The sequence below is a fragment of the Equus asinus genome, chromosome 8, assembly GCF_041296235.1.
Source record: "Equus asinus isolate D_3611 breed Donkey chromosome 8, EquAss-T2T_v2, whole genome shotgun sequence".
In the NCBI taxonomy this organism is placed as follows: Eukaryota; Metazoa; Chordata; class Mammalia; order Perissodactyla; family Equidae; genus Equus; species Equus asinus.
The window spans coordinates 33889613-33908315 of record NC_091797.1 but is presented as its reverse complement, the minus strand read 5'-3'; the positions used below and the strand labels follow the sequence as shown (position 1 = coordinate 33908315).

Sequence of the window (18703 nt, the reverse complement as noted above, 5' to 3'; positions counted from 1 at the left end):
TCTCTTGGATCACTTGCTTTGGGAGAAGCCAGCTGCCTAGTCATTAGCCACCTTATGGAAAAGTCCACATGGCTAGGAACTGAGCCTCCTGGGACCATCTAGGGAGGAAATAAGGCCCCTTTGAACAGGCATATGAAAGAGCCATGTTTTATGTGAATCTCCCAGCACCAGTCAACCATCAGATGCAGCAGCCCTGGCTGATAACTTGACTGCAACCTTGAGAGAGACCGTGAGTCAGGAGCATTCAGGGAAACTTCTCCTGGATTTCTGACTCTGGGAAACCATGGGAGATAATAAACATTTGTTGTTTTTAACTGTAAAGATTTACGTAATTTCTTACACAGCCATACACGTACACGACGAATAGAGAGTCCGCAGAAGAGAATGAATTCTTGCACTTTAATTTTGATTTGCTCTAAATTAACTGTGAGATATTAAACATATCATTTGGCTTTAAGATATAAGAAGAACGTCCATGGCTAAGTGGACAGAATGAATGTTATTAACATTCACAAATCTACTTATTTGAAGTTCAGTTTCCAAGTGTGATCAAATTAAACAGAAAAGGAAGAACCAGGCCACGCTAGGCTGATTCTAAGACGGCCTGCAATAACCAACTGCTGGTTATTCCTCTTCTCCCGGTCATTTAATCAAACACTAATCCGGTGCTACTGTGAAGGGGTTTCACACATGTAATTAAGGCACGTTTCAGGTGAATTTAAAACAGGGGGATTATCCCGGGTCATCCTGACCTAATCAGGTGAATCCTTAATAGGACTATGTTCTACCTGAGAAAACAGATCGGAAGAGTGAGAGAGATTCACTGTGAGGGGGGGCTTGACAATGGAGGGGGCCACATGGCAAGAAATGCTGGCAGCCACAGGAGCTGGGAGCAGCATCCCATTGACATCGAGCAAGGAAATGGGGACCTCAGTCGCACAACTATAAGAAACAGAATTCTGCCAACAGCTCTGTATGAGCTTGGAGGAGGACATGGAGCTCCGATTGCAAACACAGCCTGTTGAAATGCTGAGCGGAGAAGCCCTCCACACCATGCGTGCACGTCTGAACTACAAAACTGTGAGCATATAGACGGGTGTCATTTTAAGCCACAGTATTTGCGGTTTTATGCAGCAGTAGGAAACTAATACACAGGCTCACCTGTGCAACAACGGATAAGCACAAAAGCTTTTACTCCACGGGAATGAATCTATGAATTGTCATGCACACTAGTTGCATGAAATAAAATCTTTTCTAATTTTTGTTTTCGTATTTTTCATTTTGAGATTTTACGTGATGCAATTAACCTTTAATACAATCAGATTTGTTATTCATTCATTCAACAATTAATTCAGTGCTCACACTATGTACCAGGCATGGCTCTACATGCTGGGAACACGGCTTTAAGCAAAACAGCTCAAAGCCCCTGGGCTCACGTGCCTTACTTTCTAGAGGCTTCCCAAGAGTGAGATAGAGCCATTGGAGCATTCTGAGGGAAGAAATGACAACACCTGTCTCACACAAGCAAGATCACTGACTCCTGTGGAGAGAATAGTCCATGGGTGGCCGGTGAGGGAGGGAGTGGTGCTGGTGCCACAACTCAGGTGTGTGGGGGTGGTGGAGACTAAGGGGAGAAGAGGGCCTGAGGGGTGAGAGGACAGAGAGAAGGGCTGGAGGAGCAGGGGTGGGGAGAAGAAGCAGAGGGAAAGAATTCTATAGCAGTGGAATTCTCAGATTTAAATCCACTGGTAGAGACAGTTTTACGGGGCTTAGCAGGATATTCTTTGCATCTAGTATTGACTACATTCTGGGGAGCTCCCTAAAAGTCAATTGCCTCCCTATGCTAATTCAGTCAAAGGAAATAATGCCAAGTGCCCCAAGAAAAAACATGCACATCCCTTAGGTGTTAATTCACAAACACAGGCGATGCATGAGCATTGGTGAAGGGCATTCAGACTGCACTGAATGCTTGCAACTTTGAAGTGATTAGAGTTTGTACAGTCTGCCTGAAATGTACTGTATTCATGACACTTTCTTATTTTCTGTATTCTTGATGTTGTGGCATTTGTGGATGTGATAACTGGGGAGAGTCTGCCCCTCCCAGGGCTAGCCAACTCTCAGAGACAGTCAAGGGCGTGCCCAGGAACATGCCTTTCCTTTGCACTAAGCAATCCAGAGCCCATATTCTGAACCACCTCTTCTATCAGATTCTTACACTCCAGGAGTCAATATTCCTCTGCCCTGATTACCTAGAGCCAGGTACCAGTCAGCTAGAGACCACCCCTACAACCCAGAGCCCACCAAAGACATTATTCAAACTAGTCAATTCTAAGATGTTTCCCCAGCCCCACCTTGCCCTTTTCAAGCAAAACATGGTAGGGGCTCTGAGCCATGCTTTCCTCTCCTTCTGCCTCTTGCCCACCTTGGTGCTTCCCCATGTGGCCCTGTGTGCTGCACCCTGCGCCTCCTCTCAGGAAGTGTAAGAAACGGAAAACCTTCTTTCAATGGCATTAGCCTCTGCCACCGTGACTCAGTCACCTTTATAAATTAAGGGCCAGGTACAGCTCACACACAGTAACAAATAGTGCCTCCCTGTGCTTCCACTGTACTGAGGATATGTGGGGTCTCACACAGGCAAACCCAGGGCTATGGAATGAAGATCCTTTGAAAATACAAGAACCTGGAGTCACGGTTTGAAAAGTGAAAATGATGAGCTTTGTTTGGTTATTGCAGGGCTGTTTAGACACGTTTACCTATGAAGGGTAAAATCACTACTTTTACAGATAAGCTCCTGATCACTCAGGGGTTATCAAGATTGTGCTACCCACTGTAGTTAATAAACAAAAAGGAAACTGGTCTCTATGGGAATCTCTACGTGGTGCCCCAGGCACAACTGCCCCAGCTTTAAAGAGGAAACCACTGTTTCTTCACCCACTTTCCCAAGGCCAGCTCACTCTCTGCAACATATTCCCTGGGGGTGAGTTTTCTTCTAGAAAAGTCCAGGGGGAGGGTTAAGGAGTAGGAGTCCAGCTCAGGTAGAGGGAATCCAGGAAAAGGAGAGGAGGAAAAAGGGTTGAGCCCAGCCTGGGGGTCTCTCCCTGGTTTCCTCAGACAGCCCCTGGGCCAGGACTCAGGGAAACGGTGTGACAAAGAGCCCTCATGCAGGAGGAGGTTGCTGAGCATGGCTCTCAGGGTCTCAGACCCCAAGGATGGTGTGTTGGTTGGGGACGCCAAGAATTGGGGAGTCCCCTTGATGTGGATTAAGGCTGCCCCAGGGAGAGAAGCCCAGGGCATCCTCACCTACATGCCGATCTATACGACCAGATTCGTGTCTAAAGTTATATGACCGCACAATAACCAGACCCCATCTGCACTGAAATCATTTAATGACTTTTTACCCTTCTCCACAGAGTTTCACTTCTCTCTCACAACTGTGTCTGGTCCCTCTTCCTGGACACACGTGATGCTGCCCAGGGTCTCAGCCCCACTGGTTTCCACGGAAGTCCTTCAGCTTCACTGCAGTTCCTGGTTATAAAGTCCTCACCCACTAGCCCAACTCTGTCCCCAGACCCTCACGGTCTGGGTCAGGCGACCCCAAACCTTCCTCTAGCTGTTCTCCAGTACCCTGGCCCTCAGGGAAACCTGGGCCGTGAGTGCGGCGTCGGGAAGAAATGGCCAAATGGTCTCACAGGGGAAAGCGTGAGGGGACAGCCCGCAGGCTCCCCTCCCCACCCTTCCTGTTGAAGGCACATCTCCACCCTCCGAAAGCAAGCCTCCCCACAACCTTGGCCCGGCCCCGTGCTGACCCCTTCCCCGTCCTTTCTCAGCCTCCTGCCCACTCCTCTCACCCACTTGAGTCTCCCGCCGCCCCTTCTCCGTCTCACAAGCCTCTCGCCCCCAGTCCACTCCTGGCCCCATCAACCCCGGACATGGAGACCCGGGAGTTGAGCCAGGTCTCAGCCCCTCCCGGCCCCCAGGCTCCCACTCCAGGAGGTATTTCTACACCGCCGTGTCCCGGCCGGGCCCGGCCGCGGGGAGCCCCGCTTCATCGCCGTCGGCTACGTGGACGACACGCAGTTCGTGCGGTTCGACAGCGACGCCGCGAGTCCGAGGATGGAACCGCTGGCGCCGTGGGTGGGGCAGGAGGAGCCCGAGTATTGGCACCGTAAAATGCGCATCTATAAGGACACGGCACAGAGCTTCCGTGGGAGTCTGAACACCCTGCGCGGCTACTACACCCGAAGCAAGGCTAGTGAGAGAGGGTCCCGGGGTCCAGGGCACGACTTCCATCCCCCAGGATCACTCGGAGGTACGCCATCAGGGCCCTCGATCCGGGAAGAGCCCGCAGAGATTCGCTTGGGTTTTGGGATTGTTTTCGAGTTTTGCTGAAAAGGCACTGACCAGTCACAGCCCATAGGTCTCTCAAGGGAGCGGGATTAAGTGGACCAGCTAACTGTGTGGGCGGGGCCAGAGTCTCACACCCTCCGGTGGCTTCGTGGATGCGCCCTGGGACAGGACAGGTGCCGGCCCCGCAGTACAGTCAGTTCGCCTGTGAGGGCGCTGACTACCTCGCCCTGAAAGAGGACCTGCCCTCCTGGAGGTGGCTCAGATCTCCTGGCACAAGTGGGAGGCGGCCGGTGAGGCAGAGGGCCTCAGGAACTACCTGGAGGGCACGTGCATGGAGTGGCTCCTCAGATACATGGAGAACGGGAAGGAGACGCTGCAGCGCGGGGGTACCAGAGGCCGAGGATGCCTTCCTGATCTCTGCTCGGGCTGAAGGTAGTGTCTGCCTAGTAGGGGACGAAAATGGGATCTAAGCTGGAATACTGCCCCTCCCATGGGTGGGGAGAGTGAGGAATACACCCAGGTGTTCAGATTGGCTACCAGAGCCCGACTAGCCCAGAGTGCCCCCTTCTCTGTAGAGGATTAAAGGATGCAGTGTCTCTGGGGATGGAGGAGGAAGCCGTCCCTGAAACAACTGATCAGTGGTTCCCTTTGACTCTGGCAACAGCTCTGGGAAGCACGGGGGACCTTATCTCTCAGGCCTTGTCCTCTGTCCCACACCCAATATGTTTAGGGTCTGACTCTAGCTTTTGTAGTCGCTTGTCCTCTACCCAGGTCATGACCTTAATCCCTTTTGTCCCTTTCAGAAACCTGCCTCCTACCCTAGGATGGCTCTCTTTGATTCTAGAAATTTCCAAAGAATACAGACTATCCCAGCTTCCTGTTTTCAGGTTGGTGTGTGGATTTTGTGCTCCCTTCCCCACCCAGATTGTCCTGTCCATTCTCAGGATGTTCACATGAGCGCTGCTTCAGTGGCCCAAGACAGATGTAAAGTTCCTGAATTTTCTGATCCTTCTCCTCAGACCCCTCAAAGACACATGTGACCCACCACCCCATCTCTGACCATGAAGTCACTCTAAGGTGCTGGGTGCTGGACTTCCACCCTTGGGAGATCACCCTGACCTGGCAGTGTGATGGGGAGGACCTGACCCAGGACACCGAGCTTGTGGAGACCGGGCCTGCAGGGGACGGGACCTTCCAGAAGTGGGCAGCTGTGGTGGTGCCTTCAGGGCAGGAGCTGAGATACACATGCCATGTACAGCATGAGGGGCTGCCCTAGTCAATCACCCTGAGATGGGGTAAGAAGGGGGATGTGGGCTCAGAGCCTCTTATCAGGGAAATCAGGAGCCCTTCTGGAGACCTTCAGCAGGGTCAAGGCTGAGGCCCAAGGGTCAGGGCCCTCACTTTCCCTTCTCTTCCCTTCCCTTCTGTCAGCACCACCTCCGCAGTCTATCATCCCCATTGTGGCCATCATTGCTGGCCTGATTCTCCTTGTGGTCACTGGAACTGTGATCTGAAGGAAGAAGCGTTCAGGTAGGGAAGGGGCGGGGTCAGTATTTTTGTCCCACTGGGGGGTTTTAGGCCCAGGCAACAGTTTGTCCTGCCTCCTTAATGGGAAATCCCATTCACAGCCACATGTGCTTTCCTGGTCTGGGCTCCTATGTGCTAACACTTACTCTTTAGTAAAGCACACGTGAAAATGAAGCACAAATTTATCACTTTGATGCATCTGGTCAAGGGGACGTGATTCCCGGGAGTACAGGTCAGAGGTGAGGGTCACTGTTGAGGACAGACCTCCAGGCGGGCAGTTGGTCCAGTCCCCACACATGTACTGTCCTCATGTTTCCTAATCCTGCCCTAAGTCCGTAGTCACAGTTCTGGAAATTTCCCTGGAGTCCAGGACTAGGAGGTTCCTTTAGAAACTCTTCTCTGTTTTCTCACAGGATATTTTCTTCCCACAGGTAGAAATGGAGGGAACCACACTCAGGCTGCAAGTATGTATGGAGTGGCGGGATCTGATCCCTGAGACCCTTGGAATAGTGTAGATGGGAGCCCATGGCGGGAGCTCCCCCACCCCACAGTTCCTCCTTTAGTCTCCTGTCCTGTAGACTCTGACCATGTCTGGTTTTGTTCTACTGCAGGCGACAGTGCCCAGGGCTCTGATGTGTCTCTCACTGCAGGTGAGATGCTAGAAGCCTGAAGAGGGAGAGAGGTTGGGGCAGAAGGAACAGAACTGGGTTCTGGGGAGTTTTTGAGACATTTTGAGCATGCAATGGGCTGTTCAGAATGTCACCACTTACAGTGACTGACGTGAATTTGTTCATAATTATTTCTTCCATAGTGTGAGACAGCTGCCTTGTGGGGAACTGAGTGATGCAAGATTTGTTCATGTCCCATCTCCCATTGTGACTTCAAGAACCTCTGACTTCTCTTTCTGCAAAGGGCATCTGAATGTGTCTGCATTTCTATTAGTAAAATGTGAGGCTGTGGGGTGACTGGTCTCCCCCAGGACCCCTCCCCACACTGACCTGTTTTTTCCCTGATCAGCTTTCTTGTTCCAGCAGGCGGAGCTGGGTTTTCTCCATCCCTGTCTTAACTTCTTGATGCACTGAGCTGCAACTTCTTCCTTACTGAAAATAAGAATCTGGATGTCAATATTTGTATTTAAATTCTTGCTGTGAGTAATTGATGGGTCAGTGAAAGGAAAAGATTTCTAAAATTTGAGAGAAGGAATAAATGGAAGCACTGAAACCTTCCAGAATCTGCATGTTTGCTGAGTCTGTTGCAGGTGGGGACGGGAGAAAGCTCTGAGCAGCAGAGTGTAGATAGGACCTTTGCCCAGTCGGTGCCCAGCGTGTCATGGGCTTTACTGTGGTCAGTCCTCAGCTGGGTCATCTTCACTGCTCCTTTGTCCGTGTCCATTCAGTAGAAACTTGTGCCACCAGGCCATGTGATCACAGGGACTGGGACATCGCCCCTAGCTTGTCTCCAGGACCGTGGCCATTGAGGGCTCAGCCCCCATCTTTTGGTTGTTTATTGGTTATTTCTTTGTTTCTATAGAGGATTATGTCTGTTCTTATGGATCCTGCCTCCCCTTCATTCATTGGGTGCTGAGCCTATAAACTGGTTCAAGTCTGGGAATTGACTGAGGGGCCATGACTCTATTTTTGATTCAATTAGACTTCTGTTCACTGGACCTAAAATCTTCTGCTTCCACATATCAATGAAGGATTTAGTTGGCTTCCTATATTTCAGTTCTAGGAACACCATGCTCAACTAGGCAACACCATAGGTCTCCTTAGGTCAGACTGTTCTGATTGCTGCTTTGACTCTGCTGTCCATTCTGCTAACTACACTCTCCTTACGTTTGGCAGTTGAGTGTGCCAACGGGCCCCTGCAACACTAGGATCCAATTACTTGCATCGCATTTAGGTTTCCCATTTCAGTGGCTGCAGTTATCAGTGTAAGGCCTGGCCTAAAGAGAAGAGAGATCCCAGGACTCTTTAAGGATGCTAGGGCTCCCCTTGCAAAATTCTTTCTCACTGTTTATTATGAAAGCTGTGTCATCCAGACCCCCCCAGGGTGAGTGGGTAGGTCTTAAATGACAAATCCACTCTAACATTCCAATCTCCCTAAGTCTTTGAATCCTTCCTCTACAGTAAACCAAGGCAGGTCCAACATTTCTAGCTCACTCACTGTGAGCCAAGTTTTGGTCCACGTTTCAGCCAACCAACCAAAGAAACTACTTGAGCCCTTTCTGAGGGGAGCTGCAACATTAAGTGCAGGATCTGGGCTAAGTGGGCTCATAACAGAAAATTTAGCCTCATTCAACTTTATCTTCTTCCACCATTGTCCTACGCCCTTAATATCCATTCCCACACATATTCCCCAGATTTTTATCCGTATAAAGTGGGAAAAATCGAACTGATATATGTGCATCACCGTTAAAAATAATGATCCTGAATGCATTACAATCAGAAATTTCCATAAAGTTATTTCTTTTTGGATGAAAAGACATTTTTCTGAAAGTGTAACCTGCTTAAGTATTTAGCTTCGTTCTAATTAAAAATATCACACAGGTTTAGGAACTCAACAAATCAGTTAAGAGACAATGTAATAGATAATCTAAGAGAAATATGAACAATGCTTTTGTACATGGGTTTCAGAAAAGAGGACATTTACACGGCCAATAAATTCATGAAAAATGGCTCAACATTTTTAATCAGAGGGGAAATTCAAACGACACCATGATGTGGTATCACTGTATACCTCCCAGAATGGCTAAAATGAAAAAGTCAGACAAAGTCAATTGTTGGCAAGAATTTGGACTAATTCTATCTCTTAGATATTGCTAGTGGGAGAGTAAATTGATTCAAATACTTAAAAAACTTCTTTAGTGGTACCTACTAAAGGCAAACATTAGCTCACCCTATGACCCAGCATTTCCACTCCTAGGTATGTACCCGAGAGACCTGTACACGTATGTGTGCCAAATACATGAAAAAATTATCCATAGCAGCACAATTTGTAAAATCTGAATATAACACAAATGCCCATGAACAGTAGAGGACGGGAAGTATGGTCTAGTCATACAATGGAACACCGTATAAACATGACGGTGAATAAACTAAACACACACAGCAATGAGGATGAGGCCCCATGACATATTGTTGGGTGAGAGAGCCAGAACAGAGGGACATCCACTGTACAATTCCATTCTATCAAAAACTGACCCAACTCATCTATGGTATTAAAAATCAAGAGAATGATGCCTTTGGGGAAGAGGGTTAGTGTATGACTGAATAGGATTCAAGAGGGTTTCCTGGGATGCTGGAAATGTTTCTTGATGTGGTTGTTGCTTATCCCAATGTTTATTTTGTGAAAATCCACTGCACACTTATGATTTGTCCACCTGTCTCTATGGGTGTGGCGCTTCATAAAAATATACTTTTCTGGATTTTTCTTTAAGATTTTATTGTTCCTTTTTCTCCCCAAAGCCTCCCGGTACATAGTTGTATGTTTTTAGTTATGGGTCCTTCTAGTTGTGGCATGTGGGAAGCCCCTCAGCATGGCTTGATGAGTGGTGCCATGTCCACACCCAAGATTTGAACCGGCGAAACCCTGGGCCGCCACAGTGGAGCGTGCGAACTTAACCACTCTGCCACCGGGCCGGCCCCTGACTTTTCTGGATTTTTGAAACAATTTTTTCTAAGCTGACATTGACTTCTTGCTGAAAGCCCTTAGAAATGCTAAATTGAAAAATCACTGCAATTTTAAAAAGTCCAAGGGAATACGTGCCTCTGATTCAGATATAAACAGGAGAATCTAAAGCAAAAGTAGTAAGCCTAGGAGCTGACACCTGAACAGCTTTGAGAATGGTTATCAAGTCAGGAACTGGGTATCAAAACCCAAACAGGCCCCTGGGAGGTGGAGAGTGTGAAAGATTCCCCTAAGCAGTGCATGAAGGAGTCATGGACAGTGGCTAATGTGTTGGTTGGCTGGTTAGGAACTTGAGAAAAATAAAGGTGGAAAATTGAGAGATGGAGGAGAAATGTTTTCACAGACCTCTTGCCTAGGGCTGAGTGGGTGAAGCTATTGATGTGCATGTGGTACAGCAGAGGGTATCCAGGTGGTAGGGGCTGCTTGTAATCGAGCGGGGGAGGTGACTTGAGGGAGAGTGTCACTCAGCCTCTCCCCAAGACGACAGGGCTTGCTCAGGGAGTCCTGTGCAAAGTGGCCGTGATGACTGGGATGGAGACTGCACATGCACAGTACTGTGGCTCTCCACTTACCAAGGCTGATCAGGCACCTGCCACTGCTGATCGCCTAGCCTGCTGATACCACATGTTTCTTTCAAAAGACAAATAAAGAGGCCGGCCCAATGGCCGAGTGGTTAAGTTTGCCCACTTTGCTTTGGCGGCCAAGGTTTCGTCGTCAGTTCAGATCCTGGGCGCAGACGTAGCACCGCTCATCAGGCCATGCTGAGGTGGCGTCAACCAGAGGCACTCACAACTATAATACTCAACTATGTACTGGGAGGCTTTGGGGAGAAGAAGGGAAAAAAAAATAAAGATTGGCAACAGATGTTGCCAATCTTTAAAAAAAGAAAAAGAGAAATAAAATATTCAAAATTAATTAAGAAGAAAACAGAGTTATCTGACATAAATGTGTCATTGCAGATATGGGGAGAGTTCAACAGTCTTAAACCTGTGAAGAAATTATCGGCACTGGAAAAGACTTTCTGCAAGTAGAGAAGTTAAAGCAGTTGTAAAAGTTCTGCTTCACTTCAGACATATCCAGAATGTTTTGCAGGTAAGTTCTAACAAACCTTCAAGGCGGCTTCCTGATCTTATATCAAATATTCAAGGAAATGGAGAAATAATGGGAAAGTCAAACACCTGATTTGATTAGACATGAGTAACATTGGTCCTAAAACCAGTTAGGGAACAATAAGGAAAAAAACACTATAGGAAAATCACCTTTAAGAATTCAGATGAAAAAATCGTGAGAAAAAAGGTAGACTGTATCCAGAGATACACTTTACAGCAATTAAATCCCTTGACCAAGTTCATATACCAAGAATGCAGTGGCATTTAAACTTTAAATCTTTCAATGCAACTCACCAATTAACTCAAGAATAAACAAAGACAAGGGATGATCATAGCTTAGAAGATGTAGAAAGTAATACAGATGAAATTCAACACTCCATCTGACTCACACTTCTTCTTCAGTGTCTTCCACCTTTAAGAACCCATGTGATTAGATTAACTCTCCCTCCCAAATCAGGATCATCTCTTCATTGCAAGTTCCATGCCTTTAGTAACATCTGCAAGGTCTCTTTTGCTATACAAAGTAACATATTCACAGGTTCTAGAAATTAGGCTTTGGACATATTTGTGGGGCCATTATTCCACCTACCACATTATATACAGTGATTGAATGAAGAGGTTTATATTAGTCTACTTAAAGTCCCAGAAGGTGAAAAGGGAGTAAATGGAGGGAGGTATTCTGTAAAGAGATCATGGCTAAGGATTAAGCAAATATATAGAGAATAATAAGAACAAAAAGAGACTCACATTGATTCATATTTCACTGGAACATCATACGGTAAAGACATACGATGATCCCAAAAGAAAGAGCAGGCCATCTAAAAGGAAATGGAACCATGGGCCCTCTAGGACCAGTTCAAACTTATCCCCTCTTATCAACAGAAGTTTTTTCAGGGGCAAGCCAAAAATTTGCAAGTTACCTAGCCAGAGCATGCACAGAGGAGAAAATCTTGACCAGAAAAGATCTGAGAACTAAAGATTCTCCTCACCCCACAGAACCAAAGAACCAGGACATGACCAGAACTTGAAAGTCTGACTCTCATCAGAAGTGAGGCATCACTTGTGTAGGAAGATCAGGCGTTCAAGCCCCCTCCACACTTTGCCATAAATGTTTAAAGCCCACCAGTCGAAAGCTGCCCCTGCAGCATTTCCGTGTACTGGCCTGTTCTCCCTGACCTCTTAAGTTTCACCCCAAACCCTGAATCAGCGAGACAGATTTGAGAGAGTTTGTCTCCTGTCTCCTTTCATGCCAACCTTGCAATAAAGCTTTTTCCTTTTAGAAGCTGATGCCATAATAATTGGCTTTTTGGGAGAATCAGGCAAGAGAACCACATGTTTGTGTGGTAACAGGAACAACTACACTTAGAATACAAATAAATAAATTCTCCCAGCCAGGAACGGCAGCCAAAAGACAGTGAAATAACATCGCAGGAGCTTGAGGGAGAACCCACGTCACGCTAGGAATTTGGGGCTGGGAAATCTGTCTGGCATGTATAAGACTAAAAAAGACATTTTCATATCAACATAACTTCATTTATTAGCAAAATATCTACTCTAAATATATTCACAAGGTCATACAGACATATAAGAGAGAAAGTAAGCAGAAAAATTAATTGGTAATGATAGGTACAGGTAAATTAATACTGTCTGTATAAATATTGATATTGAGAAGTTCAAAGCACAGAAATAAGATAATTAAAACACTCAACGTGTTGTTAGAGTTTCTTTCCCTGTCTTCCACTTCCATCTAGGCTGTGTCATCTCTGAGGGCTGAAAGCTTGATTCTTTTTGTTCAGACTCCACTCCTTATACATAGTACCCAGAATAAAGTAAGCATTTAACACATGTTTACCAAATGAATGAGTTCCCTGGAAGCCCTTAGAAGACCAGTATGTGTGATGCATAAGTACAACTGAAAAGAGGCTGAAGGGAGTGACATCAGAGAATATGGTGGCATAGGGAACTTTAAGGGCCTTGTCCCCACACAGAACAATGAAAAAACTAGCAAAAATTGTCAGACTCAACTTCTTCAGAACTTTAGAATATCATGGAGTGCTAATAGCTACCCAGAAAATGCTAAAAATAGAAAAAGGCAACAGAAAATGAGTAGGAGAGCTCTGTGGTATCTTCACTTAGCCTTGGCCCATATCCTGTGCCTCAGCTCAGCTGTGATCTTGAAAATGGCAGCCTGTGCCTCTAGTGTGGGTTCCTTTTTTTTTTTTTTTTTTTTGAGGAAGATTAGCCCTGAGCTAGCTACTGCCAATCCTCCTCTTTTGGCTGAGCTATTCTGGGCCAGAGCTAACATCCATGCCCATCTTCCTCTACTTTACTCATGGGACACCTGCCACAGCATGGCTTTTGCCAAGCAGTGTCATGTCCGCACCCAGGATCCAAACCCACAAACCCTGGGCTGCCGAGAAGCAGAACGTGCACACTTAACTGCTGCGCCACCAGGCTGGCCCCTAGTGTGGGTTCTTGATGCCAGAGCAGTCAGAGTAGACCTTGTTCTCAAAGAATTTGATGATTTTCTGTTATGATCTGCAGGATGAAGGTAAACAGCTTGTCTTTAATTACCCTCACTCAGAACTCTCTCAGGGCAGAGAAGGAGCTAAGGAAAAGGGCATCTCACAAAAATATGTAAATGCCAGTGAGCCAGCAGCTGTCACCTGGGGCAAAAAACATCAGTTGAGGCAGATAATAGACATGCAGAAAAGCCTGGGAGGAAAAGCTGGAGAGTGAGGTGTTTTGGGCAATAGCGGCTGTGAAAACTTCTACAAATTCCCAGGAATCTAGAAGGCCATGCAAATGCCCAGGTAGCACGTGATCAGAAGAGACTTGAGGAGGCCATGAGATCATATCACTGGCTGCTCTTCAGTCTCCACACGAGCAGGAAGGGAAGGCAAAGCAGAGTTGTAAACTGCCCATATGAGTGTAGAAGGCATGCCCCAACACACACACACACAAACACACACACATACGCAAACTCAGATCCCAGCTCCAAAGACTGGAAAATGTTGTGTTTCCTTTTCTCTTTTGGGCTCCAGACATTTGAGGAAATCTCTGTCAAATCACTAGCTGGCCACTAAGCTAACAGATCTAAGACTTGAGTGACCACAGATAACAAAGACTATAGTCTAGATAGAAATAGCTAAGAAAATTCACTAAAGAAACAGCTACAACCCACAACAAGTAATAACAAATAGGACCAGAATGGGGGGAAATCTGATTTTCAGAGTAATCACATTATAATATTCTAAACGTGTAGTTTTCAGCAAAAATTATGAGGCATTAAAGGAAACCAGAAAGTATGGCCCATTCACTGGAAGTAAATAAATTGACAGAAACTATTCCTGAGGAAGCCCAGACATTGGCCTTACTAGAGAAAGAATTTAAATCAACTGCCATGGATCAAGGCTGCTCCAGGGAGAGAAGCCCAAGGCATTCTGGACTACATGTGATGTATATCACCGACCCGGAAGTATAAAACATCCTGACCTGATTCATATTTAAAGTTATATGACCACACGTAACCACACCCCACCTGCACTGATACCATTTTAATGACGTTTTTGCATGATCTTTCCTTTGTCTGGTAAAAATTAACTCACATACCTATGCATTATAAATTGAACCCTACCCTCAACACATTGCAACTCTTCACTGCCCATGGGTCCTGTCCTCATGCCATTCTCTGAATAAAAGAGCACTACTACCAGACCTTGAGAGTCCATGAAACCTTTCTTTCAACTCCTCAGCTCACCAAGCTTACATCACAACTATCTTAAATACGCTCAAAGAGCTAAAGGAAACCAGGGACAAGGAAGTGAAAGAAGCCAGAAGAATTATGATTCACCAAACAGAGATGATCAATAAAGAGATAGAAACTTTTTCTTTTTTGGGGGACTATTAGCCCTGAGCTAACATCCACTGCCAATCCTCCTCTTTTTTGCTAGGAAGACTGGCCCTGAGCTAAGATCCGTGCCCATCTTCCTCTGCTTTATATGTGGGACACCTACCACAGCATGGCTCTGTCAAGCAGTGCCATGTCTGCCCCCAGGATCTGAACCGGCAAATCCGGGCTGCCGAAGCAGAATGTGCAAACTTAACCGCTGTGCCACCAGGCCAGCCCCAGAGAGAGAAATTTTTTCAAGGAACCAAATAGAAATACTTTAGCTAAAATGTGTAATAAGTGAAATGAAAAATTCACCAGAGAGGTTCAACAGCAGATTTGAATGTGCAAAAACAGAGTCAGCAAACTTGAAGGTAGGACAATTGAAATTATGCAGAAAGAAAAAAGAATGAATACAAATGAAGAGAGCTGTAGAGATTGCGGTATGCCATCCAGGATACCAAGATACACATTATGGGAGCCCCCAAGTGAGAGGAGAGAGAAACATCAAAGGAGTATTTGAAGAAATAATGGTCAAAACCCTCCCAAATTGAATGGAATTCGTGAATCTATGCATTCAATAAGCTCATCAAACTCCGGCAGCATAAAGCTAAAGAAATCCACACAGAGACTTATTCTAATCAAACTGTCAAATCCAAACACAAATAAACAATCTTGAAATCAGCAAAAGAGAAGTAACTAGGAACCCATAAGGCATCCTCAATATGATTAACACTCGAATTCTCTGGAGAAACTATGTAGTCCAGAAGGCAGCGTGAAGACAAATCTAAAGACTGAAAGAAACTGTCAACCAAAAATTCTATATCTGTGTTGAGGTAAATAATCCATAGCCAACCTATAAATCAGAATTGGGGTGAGTTTATCATGAGCCAGAGTGAGGATTCTAACCCGGGAAGGCCTTAGAAGGAGAAGTATATGGTCCAGTACAGTCTTATATGTTTTTAGAACAAAGGACATACATTAAACACACCTAGGATACATTTTCATCCAAATTTCAGAGGTACTCAGTTGCAAAGAGGTATTGAGTTGTCCGAGAAGGGATTAATCCACGTTATCAACAGGGCATTACCAGTAGGCTGTAGGAGGGGAGGTATGCATTCTTATCTTAAGAGAGTGCATTCTTGACATAAGGATAAGCAGATGTACAATGTATGTTTGATAGGACATAAGTCAGGCTTTTTATTTTAAGCCTAATCAGTTTTGAACTTGAGTAGCTACCTCACATACCTCAATATGTGAAAATCTCTTGTTATCTGTCACAAGTATCTTTTAGAAATAAGGGAGAGATTAAGACCTTCCCAGATGAACAAAAGCTGAGGGAGTTCATCTCTAGTGGGTTTGACCTACAAGTAATGCTAACAGAGGCCCTTTAGGCTGAAATAAAAGGACATTAGAAAGTAACTTCAAGCTTGATAAAGAAATAGAGAACACTGGGAAAGATGACTAAATGGCTAAATGTAAAAGCCAGTATTGTTGTTTTTTCTGTTTGTTTGTAATTCCTCTTTTTCTCCCTCTATGATTTAAAAGACAACTGCAAATGCAGATGTCCGACAGCTGATGAATGACTAAGGGAAAAGGGGATATCCATACAATGGAATATTCTTTGTCCATAAAAAAGAATGAAATACTCATACATGCTATAACATGCATGGACCTTGAAAACAATATGATAAGTGAAAGAAGCCAGACACAAAAGGCTACGTATTATACAATTCCCTTTATATGAAATATCCAGAAGAGGCCAACGCATGGAGACAGAAAGCAGATTAGCGGTTTCCATGGGCTGGGGGTAGAGGGGAACAGGGGGTGACTGCTTGAGGCTAAGCAACTTCCTTCTTGGGTGATGAAACTGCTCTGGAACTAGATAGAGGTGATGGTTGAACAATATTGCGTATGCCCTAAATGACACTGAATTGTGCACTTGAAAATGGTTAAAATGGATGTTTTGTGTATTTTATATCAACGTTTTTAAAAGGCTGGGAATATATTCCAAAAACTTTTGTATAGTAAATGCGATGGTTTGCTTTAGATTCTGCTCATCTTTCTTCTCTCCTCAGGACTTCATTTCCCACTTAGAGCTCACTCTCGGTCTTCTGCCTGTAGAAAGCTGCCTTTCAGAACATCCTGTCAGATCGGCAAGATCTAAACCCCTAAATGACTTCCTGCTTTGGATCCAAACTCTCAGATGCCAGCCTGAGGCTAATTTTCAGTGGGAGTTAGGAGATTGTCCAATTAGTAGGATTCAGTTAACAATGATGGGTGTTAATGTTCGAGGTGTCCTGTGTACGTTTCTGAAGAGAAGCCTACTCACAAACCAATACACAGTGGTATGTGCAGCTGGAATCCTCAGCAGAGGAACTAAAGATGGCTGTAGGAACACCAGGCACCCTGCTGCTAGCTGAACGACTCACTCATCTGCCACCCACAACTGAAGAAAGACTGGAACTCTTACCTTGGCCCGTCCTTCAGCTCTGTTCCACGGGGTGTGGACAGACTGTGAGTGTGAAAGATCCTGGGATCTCAGTTGCTCTTCCTGCTCGTGAGATGCTTCTGCCCGTATGACTGATGCCCATGTGGGCTGGGCAGGTCCTGAGTGTCCTTTAATTCTCAAGACCAACACTTTCTGTGATCCAAGGCTTAAGTTCTCAGGGACTCAGATTCTGAAGCTTAGAAAGGGAAGAATCCATCCAACCCCTTCAGGTGTGATGGGATAAAAAATATACATACATGTACACACGTGTAGAAATAGATACATACATTTATATATATATACGACAAGCGGTAACCTATAAATGGATGCTATTCTTAATATCGCCTTTATTGCTCAGCTCTTTAACCATCTCTTTAACCACAGGATGGATCGTGGATTGTGGAGGAAGAGTTTATGTATTCTTCCGAGGAGCCATCTGTAGGGATTTCTGCGCTGTGAAGTCCAAAGGAGAGATTTGTGTCAGGTTGAGGTAGGAAGGAGATCTGGACTTCTTTTCCTTATCACTTTACTTCAAATGTTTTCTTTTGAAAGTTCAAATATGTTTTTTATATTAGAAAATAAAAACCTGTTCGATCATAGAAAACTTTGAAATGCATAGAGGAAATATAGAAATATGGTTTGTCCTCAGAAAATCACTAAGTGTTGCATTGTTGAAACTTCATAGACTCCACTGTGAAAGGTGCTGTCTGGACTTGCTATCTGTAGCGGTCCTCATTTTCATTCTGTGGTTTTATATGTGTTACATATATGAAATATACATATATATACATATAATATAATAGTAATAAAATAGTATGTATGTACTATTATTATGTAAATATTATTTGCATATTATATAAATTATAATTTATACTTATGTAACTTGTAAATTATCATTTATGTGTTATATAAATAATAGTATATAAAATAAAATTAAATATGTGTGTGTTTGTTCATTTTACAAAGTTGCATTCACATGTTATGGGTTATTCTGAATGTTACTTTATGAAATGAAATTTGCTGTTATACAACAAACACTTTTCCATGTTATAAACTCTGCATAAATTTTACACCTCTTTTACAAACTTCATACCATTTCAAGCAAAGAGATATTACCAGACCCCATTTGTATCCATCTATTTTCGTCTCCTCTTCTTGTAAATAATGATTTGGCAAGCATTGTTTTGCATAAAGATTCCCCTGTACTTTGGATGTTTAAAATCCATAGGCCACTCACGTGGTAAGTATTAGGTCAAAGAGTTCAAAGATTTTTAAGCCTTTTCATGCACGTGGTCAAATTCTTCTCTAAATCGCTGTACTGACATATTCATTCATTTGACACGTTTATTCAGGCCCAACTGTGTGCTGGGGATGATGCTGAGGATACAGCAGTGAAGGAACAGACAAGATCTCTTGCTCAAAGAACATATATGCCAGTGGTAATGACATTAAACATATGAAATGTGGTATAGAATTAGTGATAATTGCCTTGGAGAAAAATATGCTTGGGCTAGAAGATTGGTGAGGGGAGATGGCAGGACATTACATTTCAGACAGTTGTGTTGGACATGATGTTTCTGTGGACTTGACTACTGGATGCGTGAGTGAGACCTGAATGGTGCGAGGAGCAGCCTTAGGGAGGAGATACAC

At 44.8% G+C, this 18703-nt stretch overlaps 1 long non-coding RNA gene and 1 pseudogene across 2 annotated transcripts in view; one reads left to right on the top strand and one right to left on the bottom strand.

The window, feature by feature from the left end:
- The window catches only part of LOC139045864 (uncharacterized), a 98942-nt gene that overhangs the window by 37091 nt on the left and 43148 nt on the right, over nucleotides 1–18703 (bottom strand). The window lies entirely within an intron of this gene.
- Nucleotides 4500–17926, top strand: LOC106827640 (patr class I histocompatibility antigen, A-2 alpha chain-like; annotated as a pseudogene).